This window comes from Ochlerotatus camptorhynchus, unplaced genomic scaffold, assembly GCF_037179485.1.
Source record: "Ochlerotatus camptorhynchus isolate MF236.1 unplaced genomic scaffold, CSIRO-AGI_Acam_v1.1 ptg000062l, whole genome shotgun sequence".
Classification (NCBI taxonomy): Eukaryota; Metazoa; Arthropoda; class Insecta; order Diptera; family Culicidae; genus Ochlerotatus; species Ochlerotatus camptorhynchus.
The window spans coordinates 11,865,590-11,887,126 of record NW_027040552.1 but is presented as its reverse complement, the minus strand read 5'-3'; the positions used below and the strand labels follow the sequence as shown (position 1 = coordinate 11,887,126).

The following is a 21,537-nucleotide window of genomic DNA, read 5'->3' as shown; positions in this document are numbered from 1 at the left end:
TTAACCTTATGATTACTTGCAACCTTGACATATTCAATTTGTTATCTGATATTACATTTATGAACTTGTGTGCAATACTACTATGAACCCTACAATTTCATCGATTTTGATGCAAAGAACTTAGCAACTAGTCTAAAGGCTCTAGCTCTAGTCAAAGCTTTTTTTTTTTTGAAGTTGGATAACGTCTTTCGGCAACATACGGGGGTACAAAATTGAAAACAGTCATTTTGGATGCGTTACGAAAAATTAAAAGATATTGAACGATAATAACTCAACCGTCTCTCGATAGATTTACGAGATAATGGCATCAATCGATTGGAAATATTTCTAGCAATTTGCTGAATGTTTCAAAACTATTGATTTCATTCTGTAAACTATTGAAAAATGGTTAAAAGTAAACCATTGTCTAAAGATGGTGAAAATCGATTGATTTTTTTTTTATATTCTTATACTTTCTCCAACCGAGACATCAGATGCGAGTATCTGACACCTCTGATATTTTCTGTTCTACTATATAAGCGTCCAACAAGGTCGCCCGTTCCATCATTGTCAACAACATCAGCCCAACAAAACGGCCTTTTTCAGGGCCACCAAACTTTCGCAAAAGAGTTATTAAGGAATATTCCTAAAATATAATATACACAATTAAGTACAACACATAACAGACGTTATCCAACGCCAACCCTGCGGTCGTATCTAGTATACAACCCTTCCAACTTTTTAATTTTTGAAACCTGATAAACGTCATTGACCACAAAAATATAATTATTATTAGGATCTTCTGAAATGATCGTATTATTGTTATTAGTAATTCTTGAGTAAGAATCTCCTCTCGCCTTTTTAATGTAATGCAGCATGATTTGTAGATAATTTTCAAAGGGAAATGCCGAAAATGAATCCAAATTTCCATGCAACAGACATTCATTCGCGCACTTAGCATATATGAAAATTATAAACAAAGAATTGCTCTCCATAAAGCGTTTGAAATATTTCCCCGAAAGATTTAAGCAGGTTTTTTGCAGTTTCATTCTTGGTTCTGTGCCAAACAGGATGACACAAAATGCGAATTGAAGAATGTAGCATCAAAAAAGGATTATAGTAATCTTGGTCTACAACACCATGAAAAATAAACGGCCCTAAATACAACAAAATTAGTCGAAATTCAGTTGCTTTGTACCACTTTAGCTCGGTCAATGGTCTAGGGGTTCTGGCGAAGTCACTGTATATTTGTCGTTTAACATTATTAATCCTGGTATTGATTTCCACCTTTGCAGCTTCTGATATTGAGTATGGTTTGTTAGAAGTTTCAGTCCAGAATTTCAACATCCTCCTGAAAACCCCGAGAAATACATTGTGCATATAATCGATTGATACTTTGGAAACACAACCAATGATTGAAGCTAACGGAGGTAATTTGCTAGCATTTAGATGATGTCCATCTGCCAAATTCAGAAGCGATTAATCAATTGGTATCTGTGAATATAGTGCGATGATCCACACTACGTCCTCTCAAAGTGCATTTTGGACAACCGTAAAAGCCGTTAGTAGCCTACAAAAATATTTTTTTTTATAAATTATGAGAAGATCACTATCACTATCAGCTATCGAAAATTAATACCTTGATGTCCATTATGAAGGATTTGGCTTGAGCGTCCATAATAAATGCAGACACGCTGAATGTTATTTTCTTATTCCCATATTCCAAACCATGCTGTAGAACTGTACTTAGTTCATTAATAAACTCACGCATATACTCATGCACATCATGAAGTTTGCTTGTACCATGGTAAACCGCTACTGGCAATACATTCGGAAACGTATTTATTTTCACAAGTATAGGCCAAAAAGTGCCTCGAGAGCTCGGTGTCAATGGGATTCCATCAATTCCAAATTGTAGATCATAGTGAGAAAGAATCGGTGTCACTTGCCACGATAAAATTTGTTTCAACATGTCTTTTAGCCCAAAATAGCAGAAGTGTCCATTGCCCATTCGTTGGACACTGACATCTGGCAGCCTGGAAATCAGTTTGAGTGTTTTGATGTTTCTTGGAAGCAGTGGGAAATGATTATCCTTAAACCAACCTAAAAAGATCATCCGTTGCATGTTCAGAAATATTGAACTTCAGATGCCAGCTAATAAATTTTTCAGCCAAACTCGCAACTTCTGTCGGTTCTTCATGAAATGCGGCTTCCTCTTCTGAACCCGGTGATTCCTGATAAAATGAATATTCATCGTTTGAATCGGAACTATCCTCATTTTTTTGTTGATCTGGTCTCTCGATGTGCACTTGTGGGGACGACGCTGTGGTTGCTTCTTGTTGTATATCTCTCGGAGGCTGAATAGCTTCACCCGAGCTTTCACCAGCTTCATCAACTCTGGATTTTGACCGACCATTTATGTTGCTAGTTTGGTACAATCGTTTCACTTCCTTACGATCTTGGCGATATACGTTCGATCTCGACGACATGTTATAGAACACCTAACAAAATATAATCACTGTCACATGACCACTTCCAAACACAATGTATCGAACAGACAAATCTAGATGAACATGTGAAAAGGGCCTTTAAACGTCGATTTTTGACGAAACTCACTCACGACAATCGATCGAACTCTCGTTTTGTACGTTAAACTTCATTTCGCATCTAGTGCGCATTATAGCGCATAATTCAAAGAATGCAGCGCACTTGATGCGACGTTATGTTTAACGTACAGAACGAGAGTATAATCGATTTTCGCGAGTGGATTATTTCAGTTTACAACTTTAGCAACAATATTGAAATTCTTCCATATCCAATAAAATTAAACGTGATTCACATTATACAAATATGGTAACAAATTAAAAGGTCATCGAACTTACCTGGACACTGTTCAAACCGGAACCTACGACCGAAATTAACAAGCAGAAAACATCGGGAGCTACGAACACAACACTAAGAAGTCTTCTAAATTATGGATGACAACAACTACTGACTGGATCGAAAGAGAATGACAGCTCCTCACAGCTGTAAAATTTCTCTGGAGCACGACAGCTTATTCTCTCATTTTTTCATTCTACTTTGCATGCTACTCTCTTCTTCAATCCGTTCGAGCAATTCCACTCGCGAAAAGCAGAGAAGAGTAACTCACCAGCCCGACAGCAGCCAGTTCGTCCGACGGCATTCTTATACTGGGACTATGAGAATGTGAGATGCGACAAAACTGAAGAGAGAGAAACAAAGTGCTACAAATCTCTTGCGCATGAGACTGCTATGACTATGAGACTATTCGTATTGCGTCTCGCATACGGTAGCGCGCGCACTGGAAGCCTGGTCTCAAGTAGGCAGTGCTCTCTCGGAATCGTATGATGTACCCGCGGGAGTCCCTCAAGGAAGCATCCTGGGACCCATATTGTACAATATGTACACATCAGACATACCGACACTGTCGTAAGGTGGAACACTGTTGCTGTTTGCTGATGATTCGACAATCAGCTACAAGGGACGAGTAATGCCTCTTCAGTTCGCTCGTGGAAGACCGAGCCAAAAAAGGCACCATCATAATGAAACGTCTGTATCCGATCATCAACCGTTGCTTGAAAGCATCCACCGTCAACAAGCTGGCTGTCTACAGGCAGATTGTTGCGTTTATGCTGGAGTATGGGTCTCCGGTATGGAAGGGTTGCGCTAAAACACATCTGAAAAAGCTCCAAGTCCTGCAGAACAAGTTCCTGAAGATGATTCTGAATCTACCTCCGCGCACACGGATAGCCGACGTTCATCGGCTGGCAAATCCCGATCAAATCGACCCCAGAATGACTGCGGTTGCCAGTTGGCACGAAACTAGGACTCTAATTTCAGAGTACGAAAAAATTAAATAGTAGGTTTATTTAGGATTAAATGTAGTTAGATAGCAAATGTAAAGTTTAAATTTTTTAAATAGATCACATGTTCACACTGTAAAACGATGCATACCAATTAGCAAAAATTAGCCAATGGCTTTCAGTAATTCTAGGAAAGAATGAATAACGAATGTTGATCACTTACAATGTAAAACTAAGGTAAAACAAAACAACTGAATAAAAATAAATTTATTGAAAAAAAAATAGAAGCATCGTACTAAACGTTTGTTTTACACTTTTACGTAGAAATCACAGATATATTTGATGTTGGGAAGTTTAGAGAGCTTAAGAAAAATGCCGGCAGCATCACATATGTTCCGAGAAATTCATGGAACTGTAGAAAACGTGGGGAAGTTTAGAGATCCTAACGACAGTTTTATAAATTTCAGGACAAGAGGAACTGCAGGGCAATCCACAAATCATTTAGAAACTCTCAAGCTGTTCCGAGGAATGAACGAACTGTTTGTCGAGTACTCAAAACCTACAAGGAAACCCTGAGTGTGGAAAGGAATCACTGGACCTACGAAAAACTGGAACAAAGGATCGTCAGCTGCGCAGCAAGGTGTTGAGGTGCGTTAAAATCAACCCCGGTTGTTCGATCCGAGATGTGGTCAGAAGGTACAACGCCAACTCTAAAACAATGCGGAAAATCCTTGACAGGGAAGAATACAAGTCGTACAAAGCCAGTAAACATCCGAACCGGTACATGAAGCAGAATTGCATGGTCGAAAAGCGTGCAATGCTCTTGTACGACCGTGTTTTGACGAAACACAAGGGCTGTCCTTTGATCGAGACAAAACATACGTCAAACTCGATTTTAAGCAGCTTCCCGGTCAAAAGTTTTACATCACGACTGGACGTGGGGATGTGCCGGGAAGATTCAAGTTCATGTTTGCCGACAAGTTCGCGAAGAAGGCCATGATTTGGCAAGAGATTTGCAGTTGTGGCCTGGAAACGGAACCATTCGTCCCATCCTCGACGATGACATCCCAAGTTTACATTGAAGAAAGCCTTTTGACCCGATTTGGCCAGCTGCCACTACTCCAAGGTGGTTCTGGAGTGGTATGGATCAATTTTGTCCCTAAGCTAATGAATCCTCCGAATTGCCGGAATTACGACCAATCGAAAAATACTGTGCAATTTCAAAGCAGCGACTTCGACGAAGCGGCGGGGCAGTCAAGGACATCCAGCAAATGCGGGCAAAATGGAAGAAATGTGCTGATTCCGTGTCCGTTTCCATGGTACCAGCGCTGATGGGCTCCATTAAGAGGAAGGTTCGAGATTTCGTTCGAACTGGAGAAATGAAACCATCTAATGCTTTATCTTTGAAGCTTTACTAAAAGTACTGTAAAGCAACCATTAATGGTCTTTTAAAACTTATTGAATCACGAATTACAGGTTTTTTTGGGCGTACCATTTTACTTTCAGTTAGTCTCAATTTCTGTGAAATTTATATCAACATATTCCTTAGATCAGTTGGCAAAGGAGCAGTTATGAATTAATAGAAGGCTGGGTTCGATTCGTAGTCCCGTCTATGAATTTTTCCGCCGATGAAAATTTTCCCAACTTCCGTGGGCATATATTATCATTGTACTTGCCACTCAATAAACGAATGCAAAAAATGTACAGGCTAAGGCTAAAAAAACACTAAGTTTGAGAGCCTGGAACGCTGGGACGAAAAAAGTCAAAAGATGAAAAACCTAAATTTAAAATAAGTATGCTTGTTATCATATAATCTTCAACATAATTTATACTATTTTACTATTCCTATCAATCATAATCAATGAGATTTTAATAGTTAGTATGAGCTTAGCAATTGTTCTTTAGCAATTTGAAGTTATCTGGAATTTGGATGCCTTCACCATCTAACAACATTTATAGTGGACCTAGTTAATGTATAACAAGATAAGTTGTTTGAAAAAATGGGAATTCATTACGCACTTCTCAAGTGGCTTGAATCATATTTAACTGACCGCCATCAAATAGTAAAATACAAAGGAAAGACATCAAATCCCGTTGATGTCACTTCAGGAGTTCCTCAAGGCTCCCCTTTAGGTCCGCTTTTATTTATTCTCTTTGTCAATGACATATCTTTCATTATTAAGAAATTGAAAGTTTTAATCTATGCTAATGACATTGAACTTTTTTTTGGAAATAAAAGATGCCAAAGACATCATCACATTCAAAGAGGAAATACAGATATTCCATACTTGGCGTCATAAAAGCCTGCTACAATTAAATATAAAAAAATGTAACTCAATTACCATTAGTAGAAAACGAATCCTACCCGATTTAACAATCATTTTAGGAAACCAGATCGTAGAAAAGTGTGATAGAGTCAGGGATCTAGGTGTAATTTTGGACTCAAAACTTATTTTCACAGATCATTATAACACAATTATTAACAGAGCTAACAACATGCTTGGTTTCATAAAACGTATCTGTTTTAACTTTCACGATCCGTATACGATAAAAACATTGTACATTCCTTATGTAAGGTCGATATTAGAATATTGCAGCATAGTTTGGTCTCCCTTTGATGTAGGACTACGTCTTTCGGGAAGATGGGGGTACACTTTATGAAAACCGACAGATGTAATTATGAAAGATTTTGAACGTTAATAACTAGTATTGGTAATGGCGAACGTTATAGTTTATTTCGCAGTGCTGTGATAAATATTCAATTAATTAAGTGTGAAATTGTGCTTGTGCCGCGGTAGAATTGATCCTACGCGTGCCCCGTAGTGATAATTTATTGGATAAGTAGGAGAACGGTTACTGTTGCCGCTGGTTCTCGTTCAATTTTTGTGTTTTCCCTTCGCCCGGCAAGCTATTTGGTCCTTTTAGTAAGCTACGGCATTGTAAATTTTCGCTTTCGTTCGTTTTTACTTGTGTCTCTGTAGTGTTGCATGTAAAGTTTATGTGTATAGGTGATATATATGGCTGAGTGTGCAATATGTAATTTGGGGATTTTGGAAAGTGATTTGCCGGTTATATGTGTGGGTAAGTGTGCTCGTGTATTTCATTGCAAGTGCACTACACTCACGCGGACTCAGGCAAAGCTTATCACAGATAATGCAAATGTTCTATTCAAGTGTAGTAATTGTCTGTCAGATCAGTGTTGTGACGAGCAGAATGTATCGGTTTCGGATACCAAAATGCTGGGGGAAGCAATGAAGCAATTGTCTTCTGTTGCTGACTCTATCACTGGTATACGAAACAACGTTGCTGCTCAGATAGACAACGCGTTGAGAATTGGCATGGAAAAAATGCAACAAAATTTGAACAATTCATTAAGTTGCTTTGAAAAATTAATTAGTGAGAAATGGAATACGATGACTAGTTCATGTTTTGAAATTAGTACAGAAAAAAATTTAGCTGCAACGAATGGCGCATCTAGGACGGTTAATTCTGAATCGGACCGAAATCCCAGACGCAAAAAACGTAAATTTCAAAATAGTGACAACGATTCGACTGATGATGTTTTTCAAGAAAATGCGAGTTTTGCGGATGTTGTAAAAAGAAAAAAGTAAAGTAAAAATATTAGTAACAGTAATAGTAATATTAAAAGTAACATTAACAGTAACAGTAACAAACAGAGTAATCGTAAGACTCGTCCGGTCATTTTGATTAAACCAAAAGAGTCCAAACAAGCTTGCGAAGATACTCGTAAGTTTTTGAAAACTCAGTTGGATCCAAAAACACACAAAATCAGTAATTTTAGGAATGGTATAGATGGCTCTATTATTGTTGAGTGTGCAACAGGAGCTAATCTAAATGATGTAAAAACTGGTATTGAAAGCAATCTGGGTGAAAAATATAGTGCTGTTGTTCCTACTTCGGTGCCAAGATTGAAAATAGTGGGCATGAGCGATCAGTTTTCCTCCGATGTCTTCATTGACTACTTAAAAAGTCAAAACGAAGACATCGCTATAAATGATGTTAAAGTAGTGAACATGTTTGAAAATCCACGCTTCACTTATAACAAGTTTAGTGTTGTAATTGAAGTCGATGTCGATACTTATAAATGTTTGTTATGTGCGAAAAAAAGTAAATGTAGGGTTTGATCGGTGCTCAATAGTTCCCGCGATTAATGTGTTGAGATACTTCAAATGTGGAGAATTTGGGCACAAGAGCATGGATTGCAAAAATTGTGATAGATGCTCTAGGTGCAGCCAACAACACAAAACGTCAGAGTGTACGTCAACTGTATTGAAATGTATTAATTGTTTGAAAACGAATAAAGAACGAAAAATGAACTTGGACGTCAACCATGCCGCATTTAGCTCGGAATGTTTGCTCTGACTTTTTGATCAGAAGAAAAGCAGCTTGCGTTTCAATAAATAGCAGCCAAGTTCCAGGAATGTGAATCAATTCGATTTTTTATACTTGAATATTGCAGGGTTGTCAACAAACTACATAGCATTCAGTCAGATTGTTGAGGAAAAACGTCCTCTTTTAGTTTTATTAGCTGGAACTCATATTGTAGAAACTGAAGCTTTTGATCAGTATAGTATTCCGGGATATATTGTTGCTGCTTGTTTATCACATTCTAGACACACTGGCGGTGTTGCTATTTATGTCAAAGAATCAGTTCAATTCAACCTTTGTACCAACGAAGTTATTGATGGCAACTGGTTCTTGGGCATTACAGTTGTACGTGGCATGAAGATGGGTAATTATGGTGTTTTGTATCATTCTCCCAGTTCTAGTGACCAGCGTTTTGTTGAAGTTTTAGAGAACTGGCTCGAGACATTCCTTGATTCTAGTAAATTAAATATATTGGCTGGTGATTTTAATATTAATTGGCGTGATAACCATAATTCGAATCATTTGAAGCGTTTAGTTGAGTTTTTTAATTTAAAGCAAACGGTAAATGAATATACGCGTATTTCCAGGCACAGTAGAACTTTAATTGACCACGTTTATTCCAATTTTGATTCCATTTGTTCAGTTACGGATACTGATTTGAAAATAACCGATCATGAGACTTTAGTGATTAATGTCTTAGACCATGTTAACGATAACGATAATTTTGTAAAATTGAAGTGCTGGAGGAAATATTCGAAGCAAGCTGTTCCGAATCTTGTTGAGAGAAGTCTGGATTTTCCATTCGCGGCCGGTAACTTAGATGAATCTACAGCTGTTCTTAATAACGCTTTGAAAACGTGTACCAATCAACTAGTTGAGCAAAAGTTTGTTTCTTTGAAAAACTCGAACAGCTGGTACAATTTGGATCTTTTGCGTCTTAAACGGAAAAGGGACAAATGGTATAAAAAGTTTTGTAGATCAAATAATGACAATCATTGGACTAGGTACACAATCGCGCGTAATAAGTATTCACAATCGATAAAGAAAACTCGTTGTGAATATGTTCAAAGGAAGATTGATCAGCATCAAAACAACAGCAAAGAGTTATGGAAAATTTTGAAATCTTTATTAAAACCTAGTAATTGCCCGCGGTTTGCAACATTTAATGGCACATTAGAACAGTCAGAACAAGTAATTGCAGCTAAGTTTAATGATTATTTCGTAGATAGCGTTTCATTGATTAATCAATCTATTGAATTGGTCGATGAGCCTGACGAAATAAAACAGCCAGTTAATAGCAGTTGCAGATTTGAAGTTTTTCACCCAATCACATTAGATGAACTTAGAGTTTTTTGTTTTTCATAAGGAAAATCGGCTGGAGTAGATAATGTTAATGCTAGAGTTATTCAAGATTGCTTTCATGTCATTGGCCACATCTTGCTGGACCTTATTAATGAATCATTGCAAACTGGACATGTGCCACAAATTTGGAAAGAATCCTTAGTGATTCCTATTCAAAAAGTTGCTGGAACGATTGAAGCCGAAGAGTTTCGTCCCATCAACATGTTGCACACATTAGAGAAAATTTTAGAACTTGTTGTTAAAGGCCAGCTGTTGGAGTATTTAAATAGTAATAGTTTGTTGATACCAGAACAATCGGGATATCGGGAAGGTCATTCTTGTGAAACCGCATTGAATTTGGTATTAGCGAAGTGGAAAAATAACTTGGAGTGTAAAGATACGATTGTTGCTGTTTTTTGGATCTTTAACGCGCTTTTGAAACAATTTCTAGGCCCTTATTGTTAAGATCAATCAAGCGCTTTGGAATTACGAGTACTGCATATAAATGGTTTGAAAGCTATTTGTCTGACAGAACTCAACGGACTGTTTTTAATTATTCTGTTTCCAGTCCCGTGGGGAATACCCTTGGAGTGCCCCAGGGAAGTGTATTAGGGCCCCTGTTATTTATTATGTATATTAATGACTTGCGACGTGTTTTACGATTTTGCGACATTAATCTTTTTGCAGATGATACTGTGTTATTCATTGCAGCTAAGGATTTAGATGATGCCGTTTTACACTTGAATGAAGATTTGCGTTCTCTTAGTAGATGGTTGAAGTATAAGCAGTTAAAATTGAATACAAGTAAAACTAAATTGTCCAAAAGCTTCAAAATAACTAACAAATCCACCAATTACGTAGATGCATATGCTGTTTCCCCAACACAGTAATCAGAGAATGGTTCCTAGATGAAACAAGTCGAAGTGACATTTGCCTCCGAGCTTTGGGCGTGTACGTATAGGGAGTATGCAATTGCGGAACATTTTGCTGCCAATTCAAAACCACACGCCCCCAACGACCACACAAAATGCTCTCCGTTTTTTCCTTGGATTTGTTTTCCGTGCTGAGCACCAATGCTACCCACACCTGAACCCTACCTATCGATCCATCAACTTATGAACCGGGTACCAACGGCTTTACTTCCCTTGCGAAGGAAGGCGTGATCAGAAATGCTATGCCTCAGAACATCCCAGTGGCGCCGACTGGGATTGAACCCAGGTAATTACGCTTACCTGAGTGAGATTTAATTACGCTTACCACTACACCACCGGTGCTACTGCTCTCCAGAGTTGTAATCCTGTAACCAAACTTGGAAGCAGGGGATATTCTATATAAATTGTATTCTAACTCTTTTTTTAAATGACTTTTCAGGGCCGCCAATGTTACGATGGTGATAAGTTTTAACCTCCGAAACCATACAGAGTGCGTCCCTGTCACTTCAGAGTATAGACGACATCCATGGCCGTGACGGGTTTGCGCTTGGCGTGTTCAATACAGGTGACGGCATCACGGATCATAATTTATAGGAACACCTTCAGCACACCTCGGGTTTCCTCGTAGATCAGACCGGAGATACGCTTGGCACCACCATGTCGAGCCAGGGGGACGGGGACGCACTCTGTACGGTTTCAGAGGTTAACACTTATTACCAACGTAACACAACGGCCCTTTGCAGGGCCACCAAGTTCATTTCATAAAAGAGTTAGAATAGAATTTACGAATTTACGAATTTGTCACTAAATACATCAAAATGATACAAAAAACAAATAATTTGGTAGGGAAATAAATTATGTTCTACTTGTAGTCTTATCGGTGGGTTCAATTTAGTCCGTTTCACTTTCATAAACTTATCGTTGCATTCTCCTGCTGCGCGACATCTTTGAAATCGTCCGAACCGTTAAATAATACAGAGTACATAGAGTATAGACTTAAAGTACAGAGAGTACAAAAGGAGAGAAGCCAGTGTCGCTACTTGATATCAAACTACTCATGATGGGAGGAGTCTGTGTACTTTACCGGCGTGTTCAAAAAGAAAGGCAATCAAAATTTCATTTGTTACATGCATGAGACATGTAAAAAAAAGTGTGTTGGTGAGTTCTTTGGCGTGAATGTTCCCGAAAAGTTCAGTATTTTGCTATAAGCAAATGCAAAACAAACAAATTTATTGATAGATTTGGGCAAATTTTGACCTGTTTCATGCTACTGGAAAGTATGCTGGTCACAAATGCCGTGCCGAACTGATTTCCTGCGCAAGTGATATGTATAAACACGAATAACCATGAGGTCCAGTGATTACAGCAAAGCTTGCCATAAAAAAAACCTTCACAGTTCAGAGCCACCACAACTTTCTACAAAAGAGTTGAGTTATGTCCTAATTCACTTAATTCCAAAATAATATTCGAAACAACAAACTAGAAAATCGAACAAAAATTTCGCAGTCCTACGTCAACAATGCGGTCGTGTCTTGTACACCACCCTCCAACTTTTTCAATCACACACGAAGATAGAATAGAGTTCGTTCAAAAGCAGTTTCTATTGTATGCACTCCGCAAGTTAGGTTGGACTGTATTTCCTCTGCCAAACATTAAAAGAGCGTCGTGAATTTGCTATGATTTCTTTCGTAAACGATATCGTATCACATCGCATTGATTCTATAGAACTATTGTCATCCTTAAATTTATATACACCATCTAGGCATTTACGAAATAGAAATATATTTGCTACAAATCGTCATCGTACGAATTATGCCAAATTTGGACCCTTGAACCAAATGATGGATACATATAATAAGTACTGCGATAACATTGACTTTACAATGACAAAAACCAAATTAAAGCAATATTTTAATTCCTCGCATAACGTCAGCTAGAAGTAATGTTTTAACTTGTTCTCAAGACATATTATAAAAAAAAATATAAACAAAGTCAAAATTGTAAACATAGCTCTTAAGACAACAATTGTAAAACGGTCTACACTGATTGAAGACAAATAAATAACAAATAACAAATAACAAAATGATTAGGTTATATGAGGTCTAATAATTTTTCTTGTCTAAATGATGTTTAGAGCATATCTGCGATATGATATAAACATCAATACGGCCAGGCATACTGCATTGTATTTGCCGCAAAAATGATTCTTGGAAATGAATGGGAACATTTCTTGAATCTACAGGGGTGGAAGGATGCGTGGACATACCGTACCAAACGCTCCGAGTTACTATGTGTAGTTGTGTGTAATGTGTAAATATTTGTACAATATTGAAGAATCATAAAATAATGCAATGGAAGGATCTTACCGAATTTTCTCCTATTTTGGTAATGATTCTTTTATAAAATATAATTATTTGCAGCTAAAAAAAGAGCGATCTCACCCAAATAGTCAAGTGGAGCTCCTCCTTATCAGCTGTTCCGAAAAAAAAATGCTATACCAGCTCCGATGCTTCAAGTGAACATTTTCAAGCCTCTCGTCAGCGTGGATCAGAGGCAATTCTCTCACAAAGAGCCGTAGATAGAGATGAATAAGCAGCTTGTGAAGAAATGCACTTTGAAGTTTGGCTCTGGTAACAGGTTGAGCAAATGGCCTCCGATAGATTTTGACCTGATCATCAACCAATTAAAGCGGGGAAAACACAACAACCGACGGAAAATCGTCAAAAGATGAAAAACCTAAATTTAAAATAAGCCAGCATTATTTTCTGAATGCTTGTTATCATATAATTTTCAACATTTCCTGCTCACAATTTATTCCATTTTTTCTATTCCCATCAATCATAATCATTCTGAACACCGAGATTTTAATAGTTATTATGAGCTTAGCAATTTGAAGTCATCTGGAATTTGGATGCCTTCAGCATCTTACAATATTTATAATGTATCTAGTTAATGTATAACAACCCGAGCAAAGCTGAAGATCAAATTGAAATCAAAATTTGCTGTTATGATATAACTTATTTTGAATACTCCAGTTGATCTCATTTTGGTTGACTTAACGGTTAACACAGCAAAAATGAGAGCAGAATGTTACACTGTTGAATCAAACGGAAAAGTAATCCTGCTATCAATGAAATCAATTTGATTACTGATTTTGCATTCATGTTTAACTGAATACTTGCCTGGCGTAAATGGTTAGCATCCATGCTTCTCACGTTGAAAGACTTGAGCTCAAATCTCACCCCGAGCAAAACACGAATGACCTTAAATGTGTTATACAAAACAAATAAACAATAATCGTTATGAAGAGCTTTGAGTGTGTTGGTTTATTTCCTTTAAATTCCGTTATAATCACCCCTATTCTGTATTTCGTTTCAAACGAAATTCTCATAAAAAAAAATATTTTTTTGTATGAGAATTTCGTTCGAAACGAAATACAGAATAGGGGTGAATATCTTATCTTTTGACAGATACACGTATTTCGTCTACTACTTGCAGACTTCGTCAGTGCCAAGTACTCAACACCACTTGAGTACTTGGCACTGATGAAGTCTGCAAGTATAGTAGACGAAATACGCGTATCTGTCAAAATATAAGCAATTAGAACGGAATTTAAAGGAAATAAACCAACACACTCAAAGCTCTTCATAAAAGGATTCCGTTAAATTAAAAAAAAATAATAATCGTTAGTTCAACAACATGAACTTAAATAAAATTTTAAACAATACGTTAACAGCAGAACTTCAAGTTAAGTTGTTTAAGGTTTTTCCTTGTAGAGTCCATTTTTCCATAACACCTCGCAATATGTGAAATTGCGAAGTGTAATACGAAAAAGGACGCTACAGGGAATCACCTTAAGTTATTTAAAAAGTCTTGACTGCATAATGAAAGCACAATATGATATCAGACTTCTGTCGCGGCAATTGAAATCAAAATTAGTTTTCATTATGATAGGAACTGCAAACTTTAATATCGATTTGCTTTCATTTTGTTAACCGACTTTGCTCGGGAAGATAGGTTTTTTTTTCTACAGTGCAAGTGTAAACTAGTACTTGGATTTTGATGTTATGCCTTAAACACGGCATGAAAGAATATTATCGACGGCGTGACGGCTATCGCTCATAACTGCACAGCCTACATTTTGTTCGGCGTCGGCGTAAATAAAAAAACATCGGCGGTCTGTTGTAATGCATTTGAGCCTATGATGCGAATTTCTTTATAGCTCACGAAACTGAAATCAGTGTTACAAAAGGTGAACCATTTTAGGAACAACAGGAATTCATACAGAGGGAAATAATCTGGATTTACCACAATCACTTGAACAATTAAAAGATCGAAGTCAAGATTACACGCCAAATTGATTGCAAAACGGACTGGAAGCCCTCAAATGCGGTTTCTCTTAATAAAGCACATTTGCTCCATGTGCCGATGCAACCGTTCAAAAACACATTTCACAACATTCACTATTAATTTTCCAGCCAGTAGAAACTCCCACGGCAACCATCTTCCAAATTAATCTTTAGAGAGTGAAAATGTTCCGTCTCTAATCCATTCGATTCAGCGAAAGCCTCAACAATCACTCCGACATCCTTTCATTCCATTTTGCCTTCCACACAAACATGTGTTTGACTTCTACCTACATACATATACTGCACAAGATCCCGACCGATACAGGCAATGATCCCGAACGGGATCAGAGGGAGAGAGTTAGACAGTCGCCACCTATAAAAGAGGAAACCACGTTAATCAAAAGCTAACGGTCCCATAATCCTCAGCCTTAAACCCTTCCTTGTGTATGTTTCGCTTTAGCATCCAGCGTCAGCTAGTCTGGCGAAAACCATCCCCATTTTCCCGCAACTCCTTCTACTCCTCCTTGACGGTGTGGTGCGCTGTTTCATTTCCGTGGAAAATCGCAACAATGAATAAGCCATTAGGGGAAAACCTGGAATCGCAGTAGGGACCTACACCACCTACTAGAGACGCACACTGTGGGTTAATGGCGAACAAATTCAGCTGCTATTGCTTCTATCGCTGCACTTGCCTACACAGTGTTCCGCAGCGACAACGACGACGGCAACGAAAGCGAAACAGGTCGCCAAACTTAGCAAAAACCAAACAAAAGGAAGGCTGCAAGCTAAAGCTCGAGAAGCATCAGCCGTGGACTAGAAGGTTTACTGCACGAACGGAATCCTGGCTGGTGAGACGCGCTTTACGATGACACCGTCGAGGGTGCTGAAGAGAATGGCTTTTGTTCTCACACTTTACGCTCGGTGGTCGGTCGTCGTACCGCCGCCAACAGGAAAAGGTCTCTTCCCGAGAGAACGCTTCCGCTGGGCTATTTCCGATGCGGGTGTTGGAGATAATGGTAAGCGAGTAAGAGAGGCTGCTTTAGGTAGATTTGATTAGCACCTCTGTTTCTCTTTATCTTCTAGGTCTCTACCGTTTGATGGGATATATTTGTTCTGGTGGGATGCTGGGAGTGGTAGTAAAATAAATACGATGTGGAATTGTTTATTGGACCAGGCAGTTTAGTGCTGAATTCAGTTGATATCAATGAAAGACCCGTACGAGCATAGATGCGCGCTTATTGGACTTCAAACTTTGTCGAGCCATTGAAGTTCCTTAGACCTTATGAAGGGCAATACACGTTTTTTTTTCAGGCTTGATGTGAAAATCGGAGGCTTCTGGCCACAGCTGCAAATTCCCTGCCAGATCATCAGCTTATCGGATAACTTGTCTGTTAAAATAAATTTATTTTTCTCGGGAACATCTCCGCGACCCCTGCCAACATAAAGCTTCTGTCACGTTTCTTCGTCCATAAGAATGCATCCGTTGAAATTGGTCAACACCTGGTCATACAGCTTTCTGGGTCGCGTTTTGGCCATACTGGTTTGTAAGATTCCAGAACCGACCACTAGGAGCGCTGTACCGGACAAAAAGAAGCGTACCGATTCTAAATTGGCAGAGCTTTATGCAGAGGCTGTAATAAATCCAGCCTCACTCTCGATTGCAGTAGAACTAGTTTTAAAGAATAGAACCACTATGGTTAGTTTTACTTTGATGGATTTTCGAAAAAATTCAAAAGCATTTTTTTTTTCGATGCATCATTTCAGATTGCAAAAAATTACAGAAGGAATATAATGCCATGATATTTTAGCAATGAGTGTCGATGATGTGTCGAATAAAACTGCTTTAGATTTTTTTTTAACCTTATGTGCTGATGAAACAAATAAATTGTATAGGTTCATCTACTGTTTTTTTCTATTTCCGTTTTCGAATGAGCTCCGAGCTGTTGTTCACGGGAGGGGTACGTACACGGAAAAAAGAAATTTCTCTTAAATACCCCGTCATCTTTTTTTTCAAAAAATCAAATTTTTTTTTTCACGTTTTTTTGTACTTTAGACTATATACTTTCATCCCCCCAAGCCGTTTTCCGATCAGCGAATTCGGTGTCCAGGCATAGCTGACTAATGGTAAGAACCCCCAAAATGGTTTTAACTGAAGTCAAAACTTTAAACGCGTTTTTCTCGAAACCACATTTTTTTCGTCGGGCGAAGATTTTTCTCAGCAACTATAAGAGATATTGACTTGAATCTTTGCGCATTTTGTTCCTTATAAAATTCTTTGGAGCTTCTCCCACTTTCAGCCAAAAATATTAACATTTAACATTGTTTGAAGCACCTTAAAGCTGCAAAAAAGCGGGCTAAAAATCGCCTGTTTTTTTCATATGGCCGCCATTTTGTTAATTTGCAAGATTTTTTGCTGCCAACGGGAGAAGCTCCAGAGAATCTTATGCAGATTATTAATTTCATCACGAAATCTGTTTCAGATGAAGCCGTTCCAGAGAAAAGTCTTCGCCCGTCCAGGCGTTTGCGGCGAACAGGAGTCTGTTTGCCGCCATTTTGTGACGTCAATAATGTCTTTTTTATGTCCAAAAAAAATTATTTGTAAACTTTAATGTTCAATAAACAAGAATCCCAAAGAGTTAGGCGCATTACTATTCATTTTCCTTGAAAAAAAAAAATTAATTGAAAAACAGGCCGAAAAAAGGCAAAAGATTGGGAATACCCCCTTAAATCCAATGTAAGGCTGGTGTTGATTCACGGTATAAACTAGAAATACTCAGAGGGAGAGATGGGCGGAGAAAACAAAATACAATTTTTCAGCAGGGATTTGTGCCTAAATTATCTTGCAACCCTTGCTAGAAGCTAGCATTTCACATGACTTTAACTTTTGATTAGATGTACGTGCAAAATAATAATTGAGTTCATCGCAATATTTTGCACATTTCATGGTGCTATTAGTTAACCAACTAAGATCAATTAATCAATACAGCTATAATATTGTTTTTGATTCCAAAAACTAGTTGAATTTGAGACGCACACAAAACATATAGAGGTGATTGAATTTCTGTTCGATTGCAATACTCTCAAATTTTATCTAGTAAGAATTAGAAATCCTCGGAAAAATTCTAATGGGAATGTTCGATTGGCTCAGATTTTGACAGTTCATTTGGCTCAAAACATTCTCTCCGCCTATCTCTCCCTCTGAATATTTCTAGTATAAACTAGAGTCGGTGTATAATGAGTCACGCCAAGAGTGAAGCCAAGTCTACCTATTGAACTGTCAAACCGGCTACCTATCGTGCAAAGTAAACAAGCATTACGATGCTATGAAAGGTCCACGAAAGGTATTGCAATTAAATATTTTTTTTTTTTAAATTTATTACTTTGATATCTTCAAACCGACAATTTGTTGTCTTAATGAATAATTCTTAGCATCAACATCAATTCATTCTTCTTAGCCTTGAGCGAAATTGAACAGAGTTTTCATTGAAATCGAACAAATTATAAACATCGTTGAAATTGCGCATGACTGCACGTACTGGCTCGTTACCGTCGTAGTCCTGTCGCCAGCGTGGTAAGCGGAGAAATTCGGTATTCCTGAGTGCGTAGCCGGGAATGTTAATGTCGATGAGAGCAAGAAGATTCGGTGCATCAAGTTCGGCGTTCAGTAGTTTCGCTACAAATACAGCTTTCGCGTTCTTCCTCCTTTGTTCCAGCGTTTCCAATCCCAGTAGTTGGCATCTATTCTCGTAGGGTGGCAGATTAACCAGGTCATTCCACGGTAAGTTGCGAAGAGCGTATCGCACAAATTTGCGCTGAACGGCCTCTATGCGATCGATCACGGTGATATGAAACGGATCCCATATAATACAGCCTGTCTCGAGAATTGGACGAACAAGACTAACATACAGCGATTTCAATGTGTAAGGATCTTGAAACTCCTTTGTCACCTTTCCAATGAAACCAAGCTGCCGTCGTGTCTTCGCAATAACATCTTCATGGTGGTTCCTGAACGTGAGACTTGAGTCCAATGTAATTCCAAGATCACGCACTGTCTGCACGCGTGATAGGGTGGTTCCGTCGATGACATATTCATATTGAAGGAAATTTTTCTTGCGGTGGAAGCTAATGACGTGGAATTTAGGTACGCTGAGGGTCATATTGTTGGCACGACACCACAATGCAAACTTGTCCAGTGCCTCCTGGAGTCGCAGACAGTGGTCTTCGTTTTCAACGATCACATAGATTTTTGTATCATCAGCATAAATAAAGTAACATCCATTTTCCAGAAGCACAGTTGCGTCATTGATGTACAGCGAAAATAGCAACGGTCCCAAGTTACTTCCTTGAGGTACACCGGAGGTATTGCAGAACCAGTCAGAAGTTGAAGATCCAATCTTTACTGCAAGAGTCCTGTTGCAGAGATATGATTCGAGCCATTGAACGAAATTGGCAGATGAGCCCATCTTGCGTAGTTTATCCAGAAGAATGGAGTGAATTGCTCCATTTTGGTCCTGGCATGTTATAGTCACCGAAAACAAAGATTATATCATCCGTGTTCAGTGTAGATGTAACATAGTCCAAACAGGCAGTGTGACGCTTAACAACTTGCACATCGCTAGATTTGTCCGGGGGTATGTATACGGCACCAACAATTATCTTGCAATTTTCTGCACAAACACTGACCCAGGCATGCTCCATTTGATGCTCATTTACCGGGAAAACCGACGACGGGATGTTTTTTCTAACCGCGAGGAGGGCTCCACCGGACCGTTTCTTGTTGCTAGTAAGTGCAATACGGTCACCTCGGTATACCACGAAGTTGTCACCAGCATCCGGGACGGAATAACATCGTCGAGCCAAGTTTCGGTCAGAACTACAACGTCGTATGGAGAAGCAGAGACGGCAGTCAAGAAGTCCTCGATTTTGCTACGCAGCCCTCGAACGTTCTGGTAGTACAACGTCAGCCCGGAACCTCGCTGGGTGTGGCTATTCTGAAACAACATTCCTTTAGTTTTTTTTGTGAAATAGAACAATACATTAACTTAACTGGACTGGGGGCCCGGTGGCCCCCATTCTCCCCCAGTGGTCGTACGTCATGTAAGGTGGTTATTGAATGGATGATGATTGCCGGTTTTTTGAATAATCCTCGAACTCTCGAAATCGAATTCCTTTTGGCCAGGTTTCGGGTAGCAATGCAGTGTCTTTGAAATCGAGCGGTAATCCAATTTTGAAGGAGATAAACGTTACCCTAGAGAGGTCCTTATCCTTGGGCACCAATTTCACCGCTTTCACAGTGTCGCTCATATTCAAACAGCCTTCCACCACTTTTTGGATAACCTCAACGGACACTTGTGGGTGAAACCCAGAGAGATACAGCCAGAACAGCGATGTGGATTCCTCGGGTAGTAAACGTGGAGCAGTCAGACCGTCGATATTGATATCCGCAGCCCCTTGCTCGGCGAACGTTGCTTCCCCGGTTCGATGTTTCTGATGTTGTTGTTTTCTCTGGTGACTGGCTGCATCTTCCACAATTCCGGCTTTCTCCAAGAACATTTCAATTTTGTTGTTGGTATCTTCCAGTTGACGATCAAACTTTTGAAATTCAGACTTCGAGTTGTTGACATAAGCGGACACGGTGTCGGACAATGACTGGACGTTTCCATTCAGCTCGTGCATCTGCTGTTTGAGGTCGTCGATAGCCGTGATACCATCATCGTTGGAGCAAATTTCCTTCAGCGAGCGGTTGTTGACGGTAGTTTTACACTCACTGCATATCCAAATGGTGTGTGCCAGAATAGTGTCGTGGGTTTACATATGCTCACAAAAGCCTGCACACTTCGCAAACTCAATGCCACGAATAGACTTCGAGCACTTTCCGCAGCTTTTCGCCATGATGATTTTGGCAGAGAGGCACAATTCTAATGTGATGAATTAGCTGGACTAATATACACAATTTAGTTTAAACTTGAGTTTTTTTGTGACACGACGGATAATGGATAGTAGAACAAAAACTTAATATACACTTAATACGGAGATTTACAAACGAAAAACTTAAAAAACATTCAGACGGTAAAAGTTAAAAACAACAGTCCAGCAGTGTTGCCAATTTTTTTATATATATTTAAATTTTATATTTTTTTTTAAATTTAATCGTAGAAATGATCATATACACGCAGTGAGCATTACATTTGTCATGCGATACGTTTTGTAATGATCAGTAATGACAATTTCTACTATTTGTCTTTAAGATAATTCGACAAAATCCCTGATATAATGATTTACTACAGCCGTTAATTTTTTTCCTCGTTAGAAGTCATTTGAAGTTGATGCAGTAGGCCTCTGTTGCCAAGTTAAAATAAAGGGAATCTTTCAAAACCGTGTTGCGAGTTCAACTGTTTTTCTCTTGGCGTGACTCATTATACACCGACTCTAGGGTAGGCGTAGCATGAAAGCTGTAGTGTAACTTGCGCTGAACTACTGCAGAATTGTACGAAATTTCACGAAAGCTACCGATTGTACCGAACTTATACGAAGTGGCCGTTTCTTCTCGATATTGTCGATTGTAGTTATATAAGATATCTCACCCATGATTTAGGATTAGTTATCAAATAGTACTTTGGCACGGCTGGTCATCGAATAAATAATTAGAAGTAGTTAGTGTAATAAATGTTGTATTAATCGTTCAATAAAGTGTTTGCTTAAATGTAATAAGTGTATTAAACG

At 38.6% G+C, this 21,537-nt stretch overlaps 1 pseudogene; it reads right to left on the bottom strand.

The window, feature by feature from the left end:
* Positions 1-668: 668 nt before the first annotated feature.
* Positions 669-1,436, bottom strand: LOC135717618 (uncharacterized; annotated as a pseudogene).
* Positions 1,437-21,537: the final 20,101 nt, after the last annotated feature.